This window comes from Phragmites australis, chromosome 16 (genome assembly GCF_958298935.1).
Source record: "Phragmites australis chromosome 16, lpPhrAust1.1, whole genome shotgun sequence".
Classification (NCBI taxonomy): domain Eukaryota; kingdom Viridiplantae; phylum Streptophyta; class Magnoliopsida; order Poales; family Poaceae; genus Phragmites; species Phragmites australis.
The window spans coordinates 5,485,847-5,506,060 of record NC_084936.1 but is presented as its reverse complement, the minus strand read 5'-3'; the positions used below and the strand labels follow the sequence as shown (position 1 = coordinate 5,506,060).

The 20,214-nt window shown below is 42.7% G+C and overlaps 1 pseudogene; it reads left to right on the top strand.

Moving 5' to 3' along the window:
• The window catches only part of LOC133895402 (protein RAE1-like), a 54,115-nt pseudogene that overhangs the window by 28,595 nt on the left and 5,306 nt on the right, over positions 1-20,214 (top strand).

Genomic DNA, 20,214 nt, shown 5'->3' with positions numbered 1-20,214 from the left:
AGAGAGTCAGGAGATAAGAAGCAATGGCGCCAAGAAAAATATGTTTTCATTGGTTCCATGCAGGTGGAGATCAAGGATAGTTCGACATGTTTAATTAGGAGTCCTGTTTAGTTTTGAGTTAATTGAATCCTAGGAGTATTAGACTTGAGTTAGTAGCTAGGATGGTCTTAGTCCGTTAATTTGGTCGTTGAGTTCCTTTGTTAACGTGCCTGCGTGCACTCGCTGGGAGTTCTGCGGTGTTCCCATCCTCTCTGACCGTGTTTTGCTCAAAGGTACATATATGGGTGGAGAGCTGCAGGTCTGATTGCCTTCTTGTTTTAGTAGAAATCAAGCTAAGCACTGCTGTTCTTGTTGATTGCTGGCCGTGAGGGTGATCTGCTATCTATTTTGCTGCTGCATTGCTGCTAGTGTTTTTTTTTTTAAATCAAGTCTTGATTCTTGAAGTAACTAGTGGTCGAGTTTCCAGCTAGAGTGATCAGTTGCTACGCATATACCTGTATACTCCTTGCTACTCTTTTGGACAAAATTCAGATAAGGGTATTTGTTCGTTGTTGGTACCATGAAAGAGAGGGACAATTTCTGGGCATGTTGTTTGGTGCTCATCACAGCGCCAGCCTGATATCATGTAGAAAGATGAATATACTACGTAATTGTTGATATTTTATATTAAGTCTCGTTAAATGTTATATAGAGTACATAATAGTTTGAATCTCAAACAACCTTAAAAATAGAATAGAATCATATAAAAATACTAATCATATCCTATCATAACAACTAGATCCTTACTATATACTCTAAGCATTACAACCAGCACAAACCACATCAAAGCTGGAGCTACCAGGCACCAGCATAGAGCAGAAATATGTCATAAAACGATAAACTTTGTTTTTTGTCGGATCCTGAAACAGTAGAATGACAAGAAGCAGACACCTCAACAGCCAAATGTTAACATCAAGACTTTAAGAGGCCTGACACACACCATGATTCAAGAAAAACAGATATTCTGGAAAGATGAATTAGGTGATGACTCCCAGTTGTGCAGGTAGCTAGCCCATCCTTCATTGAAGTTGCCGGCTTATCAACTTCTTACGGACACTTGATCTGAAGTAGTAGTAATCACCAATATTGTGCGTTGCCGTTGTCGGTTGGGAGGAAGCATATTGTTGTTAACTTCCCTGGCTCCGGCTGTCTTAGCATAGAGGAAAAAATACCACCTTGCACAGGTTATGTCTCGAGTGCCGACCTAGACCTAGGTACCACCAACTCATACGGCGTTTTCATTGGTGTCCTCCTCCTTCCTCTTCCTCTTTATCAGTCTCCTCCTATACTCCTCTTTCTCTTCATCTTTCTCCTCCTCCTCTTCTTCATAAGTCTTCTCCTCTTCCTTTTCATCGGTCTCTTCCTCTTCCTTTTCATGGATCCCAGACAGTTTTCTCTTAAAAAAATGACGAGGTTGACGGAGAAAGGAGAGTGACAGGAACAGAATGTTGTTTGGATGAGGATGAAGAACTTACTAGCCATGGGCGTGACCTTAGGTAAACTTCTAGTTCAGTCTCTCCGTCTCTTACTTGCTCCTGCTCCTCTTCAATTTTCAAAAATTTGCGCCACTCTGTTAAGACCCTATAAAAACTTCGATTGATCTCGCAAGGCTAGCAGAAAAATGAACAGAAGTAAGGAATTATTTAATTGAACAGCCAAGTATTTGCTAAATCGAAGAAAGAATAATGCAGTAGTCAAAACTGAGAGGGTGATGCCATGATCAAAGCCTGCAATTCTGAGAGAGTACTTACGAGTTCGATATGCCCACACCAATGGGTTTCTAATCTGACAGTGGGGTGGTTGGGAAGTGTCTCGATGGCAGCATTAATGGCGCATGCAACACATTCGACGGTGCCATCACGATTTGTGCCTCGAATAATGATCTCAACCTTGCTGAGAGCGGGGAGGTGCTGGATGCCGAAATTAAAAGCACCATTCAGGCACTCCACACAAAACTTAAGCTTGATGTGCTCAAGCTTTGGCATCGATCCCACTTCAAACTCCCATGCGGCCCCACAGCTATAGATGGATAGGGAGAAATATTTAAGATTTCTGAATCCGTTTCTACCATGGACAATGATCCTTCCATTGGTGACTCTGTAAGTGTGTAGTTTGAGAAAAAGCAAACAGGGTATTGCTCCAAGGTTCTCAACATCTTCTGGTCTCAAACACATGATATTCAATTTTAGCACCCCAAGATTTCCAAGCGAGCCCATCCAATTTGGCACCTTGTAGATGAGAATATTTATCAGGCAGAGCTTCCGGATGCTACAGGGAGCAGCAGGGTGCCATGAATCCAGCAACAGTGGGTATGCCCATCCAGAGCTGTTAGAGGAGGTCGAGATAGATAAATAATGAAGGTTGCATAAAGATAATAAAGTTCCCACATAACTGTGAATGCCCTCAGCTTGGCTTAATCCTTCTGGGCCATGTGGCACATCATATTCCCATTCAATTCCTAATGTCGTCAGCTTGGTTAGTTTACTGAATTCATTCAGGCTCTTCCCTTGTTCGTTGGATTTGACTCCATACTCCCATAGCTCTTCCAAGCTGTGCATCTGTCCAATCATTCCCTCTGGAAATTTAGCGAACGAGTTAACATATAAATGGGCCAGTCGTTGAAGCTTTGTGATAGTCGGCGGCAGTTCTTTAATTCTGGAGTTTCGTACATCCAGTGTTTGTAGATATTGCAGTTCCCCAATTTTCTCAGGGAGCTTAGTTATTGAGTAGAGACTTAAGTACTTAAGATGAAACATCTTTTCAATATTTGCAAGATGATGGTCTTGCATGCCCCAGAAATATCCTAGGTCCAGCACACGAAGAGACGTGAAATCCAACAAAGAGGATTGTATGGGACACCCAAATATAGTAAACGACCGAACATTAGACAGAATCAGGCCTGCAGCTATGGTAGCATTTTCTTCATTGCGGTTGTTGACACAAAGCCTACGAACCTTGTATTCTGAACTGTATCCATGCTCCGCAGCATTTAGTGTGGTTACAAAATTCTCTTCAGCAGCCTTGCATTTGATGTAGTCAAGAATGATGTCATGAACTCGACATTCCTCCGCCTGACCATACTTTACGCCAAATGTAGGTTGGATCATGCTTCTATTGATGAGATCATTAAAATAACATTCACCAATTTCATATGCACTGCGCTCTTGTTCCTCATGAATGAACCCTTCAGCAATCCATCTATTTATTAAGCGTTGTTTCTGTATCCAACAATCTTCTGGGAATACACTCAGGTACAACAAACAAGTTCTTAGATGGTGAGGAAGATCAAAGTAACTCAGAGATAAAATACTCGTCATCTTCTCAGCATCAGGATCCTTTAAATTTGCAAGTGCGGAACCAATAGCATTTAATACGCGATCCCATTCTGCTCTTGCATGCTCATTGGTTAACATGCTAGATACAGTAATAATTGCCAATGGTAGACCACCACATTTACTTAATATTCTATCCGGAACATCTTCAAGATGAGGATAGCATGAATTCTCAGAACCAAATGCTCTTTTAAAAAACAAACTTTTGGAGTCATCGAAGCTAAGAGGCTCCATTTGATAAACATAACCGCCTTGAGAAGAAGAGCATGTTGCAACTGGAATACTACGTGTCGTAGTGATCACTCTGCTCCCACAATTATTATTCAATAATGCAAGCCTGATAATTTCCCAATCTTTTGCAGCCCATAAATCATCAATTACAATAAAGTACCTGCCATGTGATTTAACAAAGATGATATTAGTTCGGGGAACATATAAGATTATAATGCATTAGTAACATTCGATTTGGGTAGCTAAGGAAATACCAAGAGATTATGCATGACCATACAACCTTAAAATTTGAGCGATACTCTCTTATGGCTGTGGGCCACCCCAACCAAGCCCATGACAGGGTTGTGGCAAGCCTCACAGCGAGCATTATCTTTTTTTCGCTTACAAGGATGGCGTTGAAAGCACTTGCATGTTTGGAGAATGTAGACACCAGGATTTGAATCCTGATGGGTGGAGTTGTATCCTTAACGCCTCTACCACCACACTAAGAGGTTCCATGAAATATAACGTCGCAAAAGATCAAGTTCCCCACTACAAGGACGTGCGGCTAAGTCGCCATCAATGAGATCGACACCCCGCCCCATGTCGTGCCTCCCTGGAGGCCCTTGTGTCCACGTCGCGCCGCCGAGATCGACTACAGCCGCCCGCGCCGCGAGCCTCCTCACCTACCCGGCTACCAATGTCGATGCCACTCGTCCAGAATGGACTGCCGTGCCGCACACCTCCCTCGCCTTCCCGGACGGGCACACGACCACCACCGCCGACATCAACACCCCGCTCTGCGCTACGCATACCTCAATTTCCCGATCGATCACGTCGCTGCTGACAAGATCGGGGAATCAGGCAGCGCCCGCACCACACACCCTTGGCTGGCTCCTGCAACACCTCAATCACACCAGCACGCCATGGAATCAAGGGAAAAAAAAAACAAATCCCTGCGGCTAATTCATGTACGCGAGCCCTAAATCGCCATAGAATGGATGGAGAAAGCAAACACACTTTGATTTGTTGAAAACCGTTCGATTTTACCGATTTACTGAGTGAATTTCCCGAATTGCAGTGTAGAATAACAACAAAACTAAAAAATGGTTCAATCTTGTAAAATCAATAACTAATTCATCTGAGCTTCAAATCAAGTGAAACAAATTTTGTTGGTTTTGTAGCATGATCTACATGATAAAAATATGTATACTCATATAAAAGTTGAATATTTTTTTGTGAGAAAATGTATTTGCTAAACTTAGTTAAATGCATAGTTAATTCTTTATTAATCCAAAAATCATGAAACCAATTTTATTAGTATTCTTACATGATCCTATGTCTTTTAAAAATACATAAAATCATGAAATAGTTATTATAACATGCATGATTGTGTAAATTTATTGCAACTAGATTAATTCATAACTAGCCCATCACACCCCCAAAATTAGTGAAACCACTTTTATTAGTTTACTTATACTATGCTTTATGTAGGAAAAATAGTGAGAGATATGAAAAAGTTAATTATAGTGTTATTTCTTAACATGTTCACTTTATGCTTGTGAACTTTATAAAAATCATGGAGAAATTATTAGAACTCTAAATGAAGTGAAGCCAGTTTTAAAGATCCTCTTAAGATACGCACAAAAAATATATGTGTTTGCATGTTAAGCTTTTCCTTAATGTGACGGGTCACATCATCCTGTTCATACGGCCCATTTCAACATTTCTTTTTTCAAACTTCCTTTCCACACTAAGATGTTGTTTCCGTCACACATCAATCTCTAGGGCCAACATGAATGCATTGATTAGTTAGATTTGTTACGAGAGTATGACCCTATGAACCACAATACAAATTTTGGTACCCACAATTTACACAAATGCTAGTGTTTCCAATGGACAAATTTGTAGGCATCTAATAGGGGGCGCTCGTTCGTGTGCAATTAGGTGTGTATGCACCAGCGTGTGCGTCACTTTCTATTAACCATAAAAAAGAAAAAAACACACATACATACTTTATTGATGATAACTAGACTTACCTTTTATCCTGGAGGTGCCCTCTAAGTTTATTAATGAGTTGTTGCACATCATCATCTAGTGTGTTATCGATGATCCCCACTCCTCTAGCAATGTCTCTGAGAATCTTTCTCATATCAGGAGTTCGAGATACCGACACAAAAGCTGCACACTGAAACTGGCTTTCAATGGTGTGGTAGACTTGGTTTGCAAGAGTTGTCTTACCAAGACCTCCACAACCAACAATTGATAACACTTTATGTTTTGTGGAATAACCATCGCTCCCCATAGATAACCGCAGTTCTGTGGAACAACCATCGCTCCCCATGGATAACCGCTCAATGATATGATTCTTAGGACCACCAATCCCCACAAGCCTGTCTATCTCCTCGTAGAGCGCTGGCAGCCGGGGATCAATGAAATCTGGGCGAGGGTTTGATGCCTGCTCGACAATATTATACCTCGTGTGCCTCTCGCTCACCTCCATTACACGGCTTTTGAGTTCTTCAATCTCATCAGCGATCTCGTGGCGTGTTATCAATTTCTTCAGTCTGTGAACGAATCCATTAATGAAGCCCATGGGTCCATCACAGTCAACACGAACCATGAAGGCATCCACACAATCCTCGATATCATAGGCCAGCTCGCGTAACTTGTCCCTCCAATCTTTCATGTGACCGCTGAGATGTTCTGCATCAGCGAGAATCTGGAGCGTCTCACTCATGGGGATCAGCTCATCTCTCAAGAACTTGATCTGCTTGCTCACACCTCTGAGCTTGTCGTACTCATTCTCCAGCAGCCTGGTGAGCTTGGACAAGAGCGGTTTCATCACCCCCGTGGAAACACCGACGACAACCTCCATTGCTGTGCTACCAACGACCACCCTGCAAGGAGAGATTTCAGAACGTGCGGACACTAGAGGTGATGGCGTGGTGGGTGTGAGAGCAGGGAGGTGCTTCACCTTGGGCGGAACAGCCGAGGAACTGCCTCTTCGGCGTCTGCAGTGGAGAGCGCAGAACTCAAGGTCGCGAGTGAGCACCCGGACGCGGCGCGGAGAACGGCCCCGGGTCGCCGACGCGCTTGGCCTCCAGACTCCAAAAGAATCGGATCCCGTCTCGTTGTGTAGCCCGTGGCTCCGGCGAGCTACTACGAGAGGTGCCTGGCGATGGTGAGGTGGGGAGGCTCAGATCCAGCGGAGAGAGGGGGCAGGTCAACGGCGGTGGCAGACGCTAAGTTGCTTCTAATCGTGGCTGTGTACATGTAATTAAGCAAGGCAGCTGCAGAATATGGTTGGCAGATCACATACAAGTATTAACCCCATGGAATCCATGGCTTCTTGCCATTGAGTACCACATATTGAAGTTTAGCTTATAACAATTTGCGTTCCGGCATACAAGACCTTGAAAGAAACGGGTGTTGATTTTACAAACTTAGAAGCACTCTATAAAATAGAACCAACCATCTAAAATGTCTATGTTTCCAACATCAGTCCGTGTTGTGGGGCAGACGAGCGTTAGACAGAAGAGATAGTGAGGACGACTTGAAAGTAAGGATAAAAATGTATGACTTCAGTTTGACAATTCAAGGTTTTAGGTGTTTGTGTCTCTTTTTTTTTATAGTGCACACCTATTTATCAGTTGTAATTTTAAAGTCCAGATTTCGTGAAACAACCAAGTAAATTGTATTCGATTTCGTGAAACGACCAAATAATTGCATTCGATATGTAAAGTTTTTCAATGAACTTATGAACGTGGCGAACTTAATTCATGGGATGGGCAAGAGCGATGTTGTCATGCGGTTGGCCCACGAAAGTAACTAATTTTGGCTCCACGTCGATTATAGCCTCATGATATATAGTATCAGGATTTCGACATGGACAGGGTGTCAAGATATGCTCACGTCTACCAACCCTGCACAAGTGGAAAACAAATTAATGACGAAATTAACCATAGAGTTGTTAGTCAGTTGCCTTCAGTAGTGCATGTTGTCGAGCTCCTCGCTGTGGCACCACCGACACCTGCTCCCTACATTGCTTGTCACGCACTTGCCTCGTGTTCGCTAGATCCCGGCACGGCGGCGCCTCCGCGTGGTCCTTGCCCTTGCCCGCTTAGGGCGCAACAGCGGCTCCCGCGACCAACACCGCACAGACCAGAAGTAGCGTGAGCAAAGATGTGCATCTGGCCCCCGCTATGGCCTACTCCGCGAGGGGAGATTTGGATGCAAACGTCAGGGGTCAGAGGTGACTCTAGACTACAGAAAGCAGACCATGACGCAATTGAGCGTTGCGTCAAGCTTGCCAATATATTCCCTATGGCTATCGGTGCTATTTGGTCCTACTGTTGTGCACATTTGGTACTGCTCATGCTGCTACATATCTTGGTGACGCCTTCTTTGTTGCTAGTATTCCTACTGTTGCTGTGCTTTAGTGCTACTGGTGCATCTTCGCGTAGCTTTTGTCTCCACTGCTGCCTGCCAGTGTCTTAGTCTCATATTAGAGTCTTTGATATTACGCCGCGTCCATCCAAGTTTCAGTCTCTTTGAGTTCGTCTATGCCATACGAGTCCTTGTCTTCCTTCGTCAAGTTGATTTCTTTTGTGGTTAGCTAAATATGTCTTTGTTTAGCTAATCCTTTCCCATCGTTCTTGATGCAACCATGCCATCTAGGTCTTTCTATAGCTTTTGTGGCGACTTCGTTTGTTGTCTAGGGCATTCTTTTGTCGTCTTGGTCTTTCTGTAGCTCTAGTGACAACTTTATTTGTTGTCTTTCTACTCGTCATTGTTTTGTTGTGATTCTTGATAAGGGCATTCTTTTGTTATCGCCACGACTCTACTCATGTGCTTCGTTTTGCATTTCTTCGGTATGATTCGACAGGATTACCAAGACTCCACTCTACGACGGCTTTAAAGAAAATCTTTTTTTAATGTATTAGTCTAAGTTTATTACTTAGTATCACCTCTTTCAAATGCAACGTTATTGCATACGCCTTGCATCGGAGGATGCAAAAGGCCGGAACTATTTCCTTTATCTAAAAAAAAAAGTTTATTACTTAGTATCACCTCTTTCAAATGCAACGTTATTGCATACGCCTTGCATTTTAAGAAGGTGTTAGGAATATAGTCACTGATGATAGGGACTTCGTAAGTCTTAACATGTGCTACCTGTTTGCAATGCCTAGTCCTCTTAAGTAGGTTGCATGGGCATATGGCGCTGCTCAGTCAGATCAGCGCATATTCGAGTGAGTCTGTTGCAGGTGATGTAAATTTTCGCGAATGTGGATCAATATCTGATGGGATTAGTGTGACATGCTGAGATATGCTAAATAACTAGTGACCAGGATAAAAAAGAACCTTATTTGGCAATATTTCATGCCTTTGCCAGGCAACGGCAGCCGGTGCTCACCGGCAGGTTTTTGTTTCTAGATCTTGCAAGTAATTTTGAACAGCTCGCTTCCACTCTACAAAAGGATTTCAAATTATAAATCTGAATATGAATTTGAAACCGTTGGTTTATTCATAAGTCTTGGTCTGGGCTTGGCGTCACCACTGGGATTTATGGGGCTTCCTGTAGAGCTATGTATGAATGTAGGCAGTTATGGATAGCTGACATGCCAGAATTCAGCAAGAGCCGAGAAATACGTAATGGCATTCACGCCCAGAGAGACAATTGTGCTACATCCAGGTTTATTGAAAGCTAATTAGAGTATTATTACTGTAGAAAGATGAATATATTTTATAATATTGAGTATCGTGGTCTGTTTATATAGATTTTATAGGGACTTGGATTTCAATAAATCCTAGAGATAGAATCATACCGGAGACTAATACTATTTTACCATAACAGTTGGATTCTTGTCAACATTACCCGGCACTTGTAGCATGAGCAGTGCAGGTGCTCAGATGGAGTAAAACAAGAGGAGTTTGCTCAAGTGGATGATTGTGTTTGCTCAAGTGTACGATAGCCCTGTTGTTGCCGTGGTAGCGGAGAGCAAGTGACTGTGATCATAGCTGTGGATGAGGGTATAAGCACCACTATGAGCACACGCTTGCACATAGCTAGGTTGATTGGCGGGTGAATGAAGGTACTAACTCGGAGTGATAGTTAGCGTGGCCACCAGTATGAGCAACATGGTTTCAAGCCATTGTCTGGAGAGACGGCGACCTTGTCGATGATGGTGTTACTACGAGCGCTAGCATTGTAGCATGGAAGGGCACATAGCGAGAACCTCATTCTCACGGACCATGATGATGATCTGGTGTGTTTAAGATATGTATACAAGGCGCTTGAAAGGCCGCAGACGGGGGGGGGGGGTTGGTGTGGTGCGGTCCGATGAGCGTCGCGGCATGGGAGAACATATCGGAGAGGTCGAAGCCGAGGAACATTGATGGATTAGCAGGGCGACACAAATTGATTATAAATAAAAGAAATTGATATTATGATTAAGAGAAAACCCGATCTCAAGAGAACCGAGAAAAACTCTTACGTGAATGATTGGCGACATAACGATACTATGGGTTATACAACCTCCAAGAGAGATCATGGAGATGGAATCATCTCCCAGAGATAGCGTGGCAGCTCGGGAAGGACGTGATGTTCGATTCGATGCCTATATTTGTGAATCAAAACAAGAAGGTGGATACACTGGCTGCTGCTACTATTATGCCATGCAAATTAATTTTTAAGGAGCTGAACTGCGCAAGAGAAGAGTCAAGAGGGAAGAAGCAATGGCGCCAAGAAAATATGTTAAATCATTGGTTCCATGCATGTGGAGATCAAGGATAGTTCGACATGTTTAATTAGGAGTCATGTTTAGTTTTGAGTTAATTGAATCCTAAGAGTTTTTGTGTTTCCGCTGGTGAGTCCAGAGAACCCTAGAGGATTGCTTCGTCCTTATCGAGTTCTGCGGTGTTCCCATCCTCTCTGATCGTGTTTTGCTATCTATTTTGCTGGCCATCAGGGTGATCTGCTATCTATTTTGCTGCTATTTTTTTTTTTTTTTTTTTTTTTTTTTTTTTTTACCGAGACTTGATTCTTGAACTAGTGGTCAAGCAAGGAACGGAAGAGTAGGAAAGGTCTTGATGGGAAGTAGAATAGGGAAAGCAATTGAATAAATTAATTTGTAAAAAAAAGTATTGGTCCCTAAAATTTAGGCGGCCCAATTTTAGATCATGACTGATCCGGTAATTTGTGTAGATATTAAGAATTAGCCCCTTCAATTTAGGGGTGGTAAATAACGTAATTTATAGAGTGACATTAATTAGCTTTTTAATTTTAGGGGGAGCAACTTTACATCCCAGCCCTACGATCAAAGACAATAGATAGTGGAGATCGGAAGTTTCCTACTGAACTGGGACCTATTCTCCAGTCTTTGCATCTCGCTATGATTGCGGGGGTGTTGAAGCAGCGCTTCTATTGTACACTCAAGATTTACAAATGTATTTTATTTTCGAAAACCGCTCGGCGGCGGTAATCATGGTTACCACAGTAACTGTACAGTAATTCGATAGAACTTGGTAGAATTTTATAGAAATCGGTCGAATTTTGTCAAATTTTTTATTTTTTAATTTTAAATTTAAATTTAGTCAGTAACCGCTCGGTTTTTAAAAGCGGTGCACGTTCCGCACCGCTTTTATAAACCGAGCTGTTACCAACGATATTTGTAACCCTGTATACACTTAGTCAGCTAGCTCCTAGTCTTTAGGATCCATCAGTTGAGCTAACGTACACACCTGCATGCAGGGAGCTTTATCTCCTGCTGGATAGGATCTCGGTTATGCACGATCAAGTGCTTGTTCATGTATATAAGGCCACCAGCCTAAGATCAATACAAGTAACTCAAGCACAATAATTTCTACAATAGGGAACAGCAAGTTGTTGGGTGGAGAAAAATTATACTTACCAGCACTCCCAAACGCGACACATTGTTACTTGCTTTGTATGTGCCTCTTCAGTTTGGTATTTTTTCGAGCCACTCGGTTGGTACTCCAAACTTTTGATTGATCCGCTCCAAACACTAGAACAAAAGTGAAAACAGAACACAAACAAGAGAGCCACAAGTAAGGGGTTATTTAATTGAACGCCTCTGTATTTTCTTGATGGAAGAAACAGGTAGAGGAGTAGTTGCAAGTTGGCAACTGAGAGGGTGAAGTAATGATCTGTGCCTGCAATTCCGAGAGAACTTACGAATTCGAAATGCTTACAGTAACCATCATCCTATCATCCTCTGTTCCGAAAATGATACTGGGACGGTTGGGAAGTGTCTCAACGGCATCTTGAATGGTGTTGTGCTTGCAACAGATTTGACAATGACATCATCCGTATCTGCCGGATTGTAAAAATCTTCAAAGAGGCAGTAGCCTCTAATAACTACCACAACCTTGGTGACGGTGGAGAGGAGTTGTATGCCGAAATTACTAGCACCATTCCGGCATTCCACCTTATGCACACAAAAACCGGAACTTGAGGTGCTCAACCTTTGGAATTGATCCTGCTTCAATCTCCAGTGCGGTCCCACAACTCATGATATACAGGGAGAAATTTTTCAGATTTCTGAATCCTTTGTTGCCTCTGAAGATGATTCATCCATTGGTGCCACACAAAGTGACTAGTTGGAGAGAAAGTAGACTAGGAATTGCTCCAAGGATTTCAAGATCTTCTGGTCCCATACAGTAGATATGTAGTTATAATTGTTGGAATTGATCTCGGCTAACGTATCCTAACTAACGAGACCGAAATATCAGCGATTCCGTACGCGCCATGATCGGAGGCGCAACCAACTCTTGGTTGCGGTCCCGAGTCGAGCAGCGCAAGATAAATAAAGGGTCCCGGCGCCTCTCGGTGTGTATGAAAAACCCGTGAGGTCCCAAACGCCCTAAAAACTCTTCCCGGTCCTAAAGAGCGCTGAATCAACTCGAAGATCGTCGCCATTGCAGCAACTGATCGAGAACCGAATGGGTTCTCCAGGCTCTGGTACGTGTTCACGCTTCCGCATCAAATTGGTGTTTGATTTAGGGCTAATGATATTGTCTAAGGCTTTCTTATGCATCTAACATTGGCATCAGAGCCACCTTTAGCCCTAATCAGACCGCTTTTAGACCTTAATTAGACTAGATCATATTCGGTTGATGTCATCTTTTGATCAAACTGGCCTAATTGTTTTCGGTCTACATCAATTAGCTTTAAATCATGTTTTTAAGATGAATTAGGCTCAGATCAATGCTCCTATTCATGTTTTAGGCTGTTTATGTCTCGGATCAACCCTAATTGAGTATGTTTAAATGATAATTAGCCTCAATTAGACTCGGATTAATGTGCATTAGGGTTTTATGTCTCGGATTAGAGCCATTTTGTCATGATTTAATCGTGTTTATACATATATATGTGTTTGTGTTGCATGGGTTGGCTCGGTTTGGGGAGATCCTACTCGAGATTAAGCAAATAATGCTCCCTAAAGCAATTAGAAGGAGGGGAATTGGGGAAATTAAGAAAAACCCTAAGAAATCCCCAATGCCCCCCCCCCCCCCCAAATCCGAACCCTAAACCCCAAGTTTCCCCAAATCCCGAACCCTTAGCCCTTTTCTTAGAACACAGAGCAATAGTAAGGAAGGGGGGGGGGGACTTACAGCTCCGGCGCCCAGTTCGTGCTCGTCGGAGCTCTCCTCCGGCGGGATCTTCCTCGTGCGCGCGCGAGGTTCTTCCGGTTTTTCCTCGCCTCCTCCGCGGGACGGGGCTCCTCCCCTCGCCGCGCGCTCATCACTCTTCTCTCTCGGGCGGCCATGATCGCCACTGTCTCTCTCTTTCTCTCACGGCCGGCGGTTTCCGTCGCCGGCGAACTCATGAGCCGCCGCTCTCTCTCGAGTCGGGCGGATTTTTTGGGAGAGAAAGGAAAATGGATTAGGGTTAGGGTTTTTTTTTCGGCCGACGGCATTTTTATCCCAGGCACTTTCTTCGGTCAGCCGTTGGATTGCCTTGAACGGCTGGGATAAACCGAGAGCACTCGGTCGGGCCGGCGCGCAAGCGAGGAGCTGGGCCGCGCGCTGTCTTCTAGGCCGATCGCGTCTACTGGGCTGCATTCTCTATTGGGCCGCATGCTACATGGGCCGAAAAGTCCCTTTTTGGGCCGAATGGTAGCGTGCACAGGTCTGGGCCGAGCCAGGTCGAAATGCCGTTTTGGGCTGTTTTCTTTAAAGTTTTGGGCTTTTCCATTTATTTGGAATTTTCAGTGATTTCTAACGTTTTTTCCATTTATGCACTGGAATATTTAATGCAAATAGCCCAAAGTTAATGATGATTAATGCATAAAATATTATTGTTAATTCTCTGGTCGAATTGGATCCAACGGGAAGATTTTTCCGGAGAATTTTACGATCAATTTATATAGGTTCATAATTACTTTCTGACCAAAGTTGACTGTAATTATGTGCTATTTTATGTATTTATTTAAATTCTTTTCCGTTTTCTGCCCAACGGTGATGCGGATTGGAGTTTTATTTTTGCACGATTTTAATCAGACCAACGTAGGGTTATTTTCATGCAAATTATTTCCTTATGATAAATTTACTAATCTGGCCCAATTCTTCTCTCCAGCTCTTAACGCTTCCTCTATTGCCGCCACTATTGACGGCATAGAGCAACTTACGGGCAATAATTTTCCTGCTTGGAAAGCTAAGGTGACTGTTGTCCTTGGTGTTTTAGACCTGGACTATGCACTCAGGGTTGACGCTCCCACAGCTCCCGCCATTGGCGTGGAAAATTATGATGAATTAAAGAAAACTTATGATGCACTTTCTGAGAAGTGGGAGCGGTCCAACCGCATGTCTCTTATGATAATGAGGAACTCAATATCAGATGCTATAAGGGGAGCAATCCCAAACTCAGAAAAAGCTAAGACATACTTGGCATCTGTGGAGGAGCAATTTAAAGGCACCTCCAAGGTTTATGCCAGTACACTGATTCAGAAGCTCCTCAACACTAAGTATAATTATGGGTCCGGTGGCATAAGAGAACACATCATGATGATGACAGATATGGCTGCCAAACTCAAGGGCATGGATGTGGAAATCTCTGAGGGTTTCCTTGTCCACTTCATTATGACCTCTACCCCTCCTGAGTTTACTCGTTTTAAGATAAATTACAACACTCAGAAAGAGAAGTGGAGCATGAGCGACTTGATCGCAATGTGCGTCCAAGAGGAAGAGAGGGTGAGAGCTGAAAATAAAGATTTTGTGAATCAAATACGCAGCCCCAAGAATAAAAGAAAATTCCAAGGGGATTTCAAGTCTAAGAAGAAGTTGCATTTCGTCGCTAAACACGACAAGGCAACACAGAGGGCGCTCAGGGCATCTGCTCCTTCTGCTTCTGCCTCTCAAGAATCTAAAGATGACGGATGCCACTTCTGCCACAAGAAGGACCACTACCAAAAGGACTGTGTTGGTTTCCTGAAGTGGCTTGCAAAGAAGGGTAATGATTTCATAACATTCATTGATGAATCACTCTATGCTGATTTTTCCCTCAATTCATGGTGGATTGACTCAGGTGCCACTATGCACGTTACCAACTCCTTACAGGGATTCCTTACCGCGAGAACATTAAGAAAGGGGGAGCGAAGTCTTAGAGTGGTCAATGGGAAGGAAGCTCAAGTTGAAGCTATCGGATCCCTTCCATTAGTTCTTAATAGTGGCTTCACTCTTAGATTAAATAATGTAGTTTATGTTCCTTCTATGAGGAGGAATCTCATTTCAGTTTCGATGTTAGGTGATGATGGTTTTCATTGTAATTTCGGAGACAATAAATGCATTCTTAAATTTAATTCAGATGTTATTGGTCTTGCCATCCGACAAGACAAACTTTATATGCTTCCTCTTAATGAATCCTCTGTGACGATGAATGTCTATGATGTAAGCCATAAGAGAAAGAGAAGTACAATTAATGAGACTTCTTCGAAACTGTGGCATTGTCGTTTAGGCCACATTTCGAGGGGGAGAATGGAGCGTCTCATTAAGGAAGAGATTCTCCAACCCTTAGACTTTTCTGACTCTGACCACTGCATAGATTGCATTAAAGAAAAATACATTAAGCAAATAAAGAAAGGGGCCACTCGGAGCACAGGATTATTAGAATTAATTCACATGGACATATATGGTCCTTTTCCTGTGACATCAGTTGACGGTTTTGATTCTTTCATTACCTTCACTGATGACTTCTCCCGTTACGGTTATATGTACCCCATTAAAGATCGATCTGAATCTCTCGATAAATTTAAGATATTTAAGGCTGAAGTAGAAAATCAGCACAACCTAAAGATTAAAGTAGTGAGATCGGATCGCGGGGGAGAATATTATGGGAGGCATGCCACATATGGGCAAATCCCTGGTCCTTTTGCCAGATTCCTTCAGGAAAATAGTATAGTAGCCCAATATTCTACACCTGGTGAACCTCAGCAAAACGGGGTAGCTGAGCGACGCAACCGCACGCTTATGGACATGGTGCGAAGTATGCTCAACTATTCTAGTTTACCAGTTGGACTGTGGATGGAGGCACTTAAGACAGCCACACACATTCTTAATCGGGTTCCCAGTAAATCAGTTCCAAAAACACCATATGAATTATGGACTGGAAGAAAACCCTCTTTAAAGTATTTACGCGTGTGGGGCTGTGCAGCTAAAGCTAAAGTCTTTAATCCACATATTGGGAAATTAGATCCTAAGACAGTTAGTTGTCACTTTATCGGATATCTAGAAAGATCAAAGGGATATCGTTTTTACTGTCCAGATAGGATCACTAAGTTCGTAGAAACAAGACATGCTGTGTTTCTTGAAAACGGGGATATGGAGTCAAGGGAAGTTGATCTTGAAGAAAAACGGGTTTATGTTCCTACTCCACTGATACAAGAGTCACACATCCCTGTGCCTCATGTGGTTGCACCTTCAGTAGAAACTAACGTCAGTACACCCCCTGTTGAGGTCTCTGAAATTCCTAATGATATACCTAACGATGAGCCTCAGCAGTCCCCTGCAGTACCCAGTCCTTGTCCTGCAGTCCATAATGAACCGATCAGGAGATCACAGCGTGACAGGAGACCTGCCATCTCGAACGATTATGTTGTATATATGAATGAGGATGTTAATGACATAGGGAAGACAGAAGATCTCAACTCATATAAAGAAGCCATGATGAGTAAGCATTCGTGTGAGTGGCTTAATGCCATGAATGACGAATTAAAATCTATGAGCGATAATGATGTATGGGACCTAGTAGAAATTCCTGATGGAGCCAAAACAGTAGGCTGTAAATGGGTCTACAAAACAAAACATGACTCTAATGGGAACATCGAAAGGTTCAAAGCAAGGCTCGTAGCTAAAGGCTTCTCGCAAAGAGAAGGAATCGATTATAATAAAACTTTCTCTCCTGTATCAAGTAAAGATTCTTTCAGTATAATTATGGCGCTCACAGCGCATTATGATTTAGAGTTGCATCAGATGGATGTAAAAACGGCATTCCTTAATGGTGACTTGGAAGAAAATGTTTACATGACTCAGCCAGAAGGTTTTGTCATGAAAGACAATGAACATTTGGGATGTCGCCTTAAGAAATCAATTTATGGTCTAAAACAAGCGTCTAGACAGTGGCATCTCAAGTTTGACAAAGTCATCATAAATTTTGGCTTTAAAGAAAATGAAGTTGATAACTGCATTTATATAAAGTTTAAAGGGGGGAAATTCACCATCTTAGTTCTTTATGTGGATGACATCTTATTGGCCAGCAGTGATAAGGATATGTTGTTTGAGACCAAGAGTTTTCTTTCCTCTAATTTCGATATGAAGGATCTCGGTGAAACCTCTTATGTTCTTGGCATTGAAATTCATCGAGATCGGTCCAAAGGAGCATTAGGTTTGTCTCAAAAGGCATACATTGACAGAGTACTAAAGAAATACAATATGCATAAGTGCTCTGCCACGCCTGCTCCTATTGTTAAGGGCGATAAGTTTGGGACATATCAGTGTCCAAGGAACCAATATGAGATTGATCAAATGAAGACGGTTCCTTATGCTTTAGCTGTCGGAAGTATCATGTACGCTCAAGTATGTACGCGTCTTGACTTAGCTTTCGTGACCGGGATGCTTGGCAGATATCAATCAAATCCAGGACCGGACCACTGGAAAGTCGTTAAGAAAGTCCTTCGCTATTTGCAAGGCACTAAGAACTACATGCTCACATTTAGAGAATCCGATAACCTTGAAGTCATTGGTTATTCAGATGCAGACTTTGCGGGGTGTGTAGACACTAAGAAATCCACGTCAAGTTATATCTTCACCCTCGCTGGAGGAGCTATCTCGTGGTTAAGCTCCAAGCAGACACTTACAGCATCTTCAACGATGCAAGCTGAATTTGTGGCATGTTATGAGGCTACCGGGCAGACTGTATGGCTAAAGAACTTTATCCCGGGACTAAGAGTGGTCGACAGCATTGCAAAACCACTTACATTATATTGCGATAATCAACCCGTAGTTTTCTATACAAGTAACAACAAATCGAGTGGTGCTGCCAAACACATCGACATTAAGTATCATGTTGTGAAAGATAGAATCCAGGATCAGACAATAAGTGTCAAGCATATAAGTACTATATTGCGATAATCAACCCGCAGTTTTCTATACAAGTAACAACAAGTCGAGTGGTGCTGTCAAACACATCGACATTAAGTATCATGTTGTGAAAGATAGAATCCAGGATCAGACAATAAGTGTCAAGCATATAAGTACTAAGTCAATGCTTGCGGATCCGCTTACTAAAGGCTTACCACCCTATATTTTTTTGATCATGTTGCCGGCATGGGGTTATTGGAAAGCCTATGATTCTGGATAAGAGGACTATAATGCAAACCAACTCCCATTAGGAATAATGATTTTTTCCATTTCAAGATGAAATAGTGTGCTATGGGTTTTTGGGTTTCAGTGGTATTTTATTAGCCGCTGTAATCTTTAGCCTTGGTGTATTATATCATTGAGAGTGGGCTTATGATGGTAGCCTTACGATCAAGGGGGAGAATGTTGGAATTGATCTCGGCTAACGTATCCTAACTAACGAGACCGAAATATCAGCGATTCCGTACGCGCCATGATCGGAGGCGCAACCAACTCTTGGTTGCGGTCCCGAGTCGAGCAGTGCAAGATAAATAAAGGGTCCCGGCGCCTCTCGGTGTGTATGAAAAACCCGTGAGGTCCCAAACGCCCTAAAATCTCTTCCCGATCCTAAAGAGCGCTGAATCGACTCGAAGATCGTCGCCATTGCAGCAACTGATCGAGAACCGAATGGGTTCTCCAGGCTCCGGTACGTGTTCACGCTTCCGCATCAAATTGGTGTTTGATTTAGGGCTAATGATATTGTCTAAGGCTTTCTTATGCATCTAACAATAATTCCTTGAGATGTTTAGGTGGTGTGGCTCAGTAGCGGGCCTTATTAGATTGAGCTCTAGATCTTGGTCGTTTATTAAGTTTGTGGCGCGCTAAATCACCTATAACTAACTCGGCTGTTGGAACGGTATTGTAATTTAACTTGTCTTTCGAGTTTTTTCTTTACTTAATATAATGACACGCAGTTCTCCTGCGTCGTTTGTGAAAAAAAATTCCTTGAGATTCCCAAGTGAGCTCATCCAGTTTTGCACCTTGTCGATGAAACAGAATGTGATGTGGAGCTTCTGGAGGCTACAGCGAGCAGTGTGGCACCATGAATCCATTGACAAAGGCTGACACCATGGGAAATCATCATGCCAGTCATGGATACATAGATGACGAAGGTTTGCATGTAGATATCAAAGTTCCCACGTAACTTTGAAGGTCCTCAGCTCTCTATCTTTCTTCCAAGTCGAATAAACAATAGAAACTCCAACATACTACAAATGTCCTTAGCTTGATTAGCTGACTAAATTCTTGCAGAGACTTCCCTACATTAAAAGAGCAGACTTCCCTACTTTGCAACTCATGGGCTGGCTCCGGATTACTGATGGGCTACTCAATTGGATTTTGACATCTAAATTAAAACTCTCATCCCATATTACCTTCGTAATTATAATTAAGTGGGATTACTAGATCTCCACCTTTGATTTGCTTTGAAATGTGGGCAGCTTTTGAAAAGAGGCGCACCGGAGCACAACACTTAGTGTACATTTGCTACTCTCTTCTATTCGTTAAAAGGTTGCGCCGTAACAAGGCATTTCGATGGCTAATATTTTTAAGCCCTTTTCTCCGCGTCATATATCCTGAAAGGAAACTAACCATCAGTACTGGAAATGACTGGAGCCGTGAGGCTGAAAACCACAATCCTGCAACTGCAAAGACATCCATCTATATTGACAGTCCACAGGTAAGCTCTGTCTACAGCATTGATCCTTGCAATCTTATCATTTTATTTTTCTTGCAATCCGGTAGCTGTTGCAAGTCTTTTTTTTCTCTCGAATATAGCTGTTGCAAGTCTTAACATGTAGTATTATCTGGTATTTGCAGTGTCTAGTCCTCTTAAGCAATGTCTATCAATGCTTTGTGATCATACCTCGGGGAATGCTGTTGCAAGTGATGTAAATTTTCGTGCATATGGATTGATGTTTGATGGAATTGTCGTCAC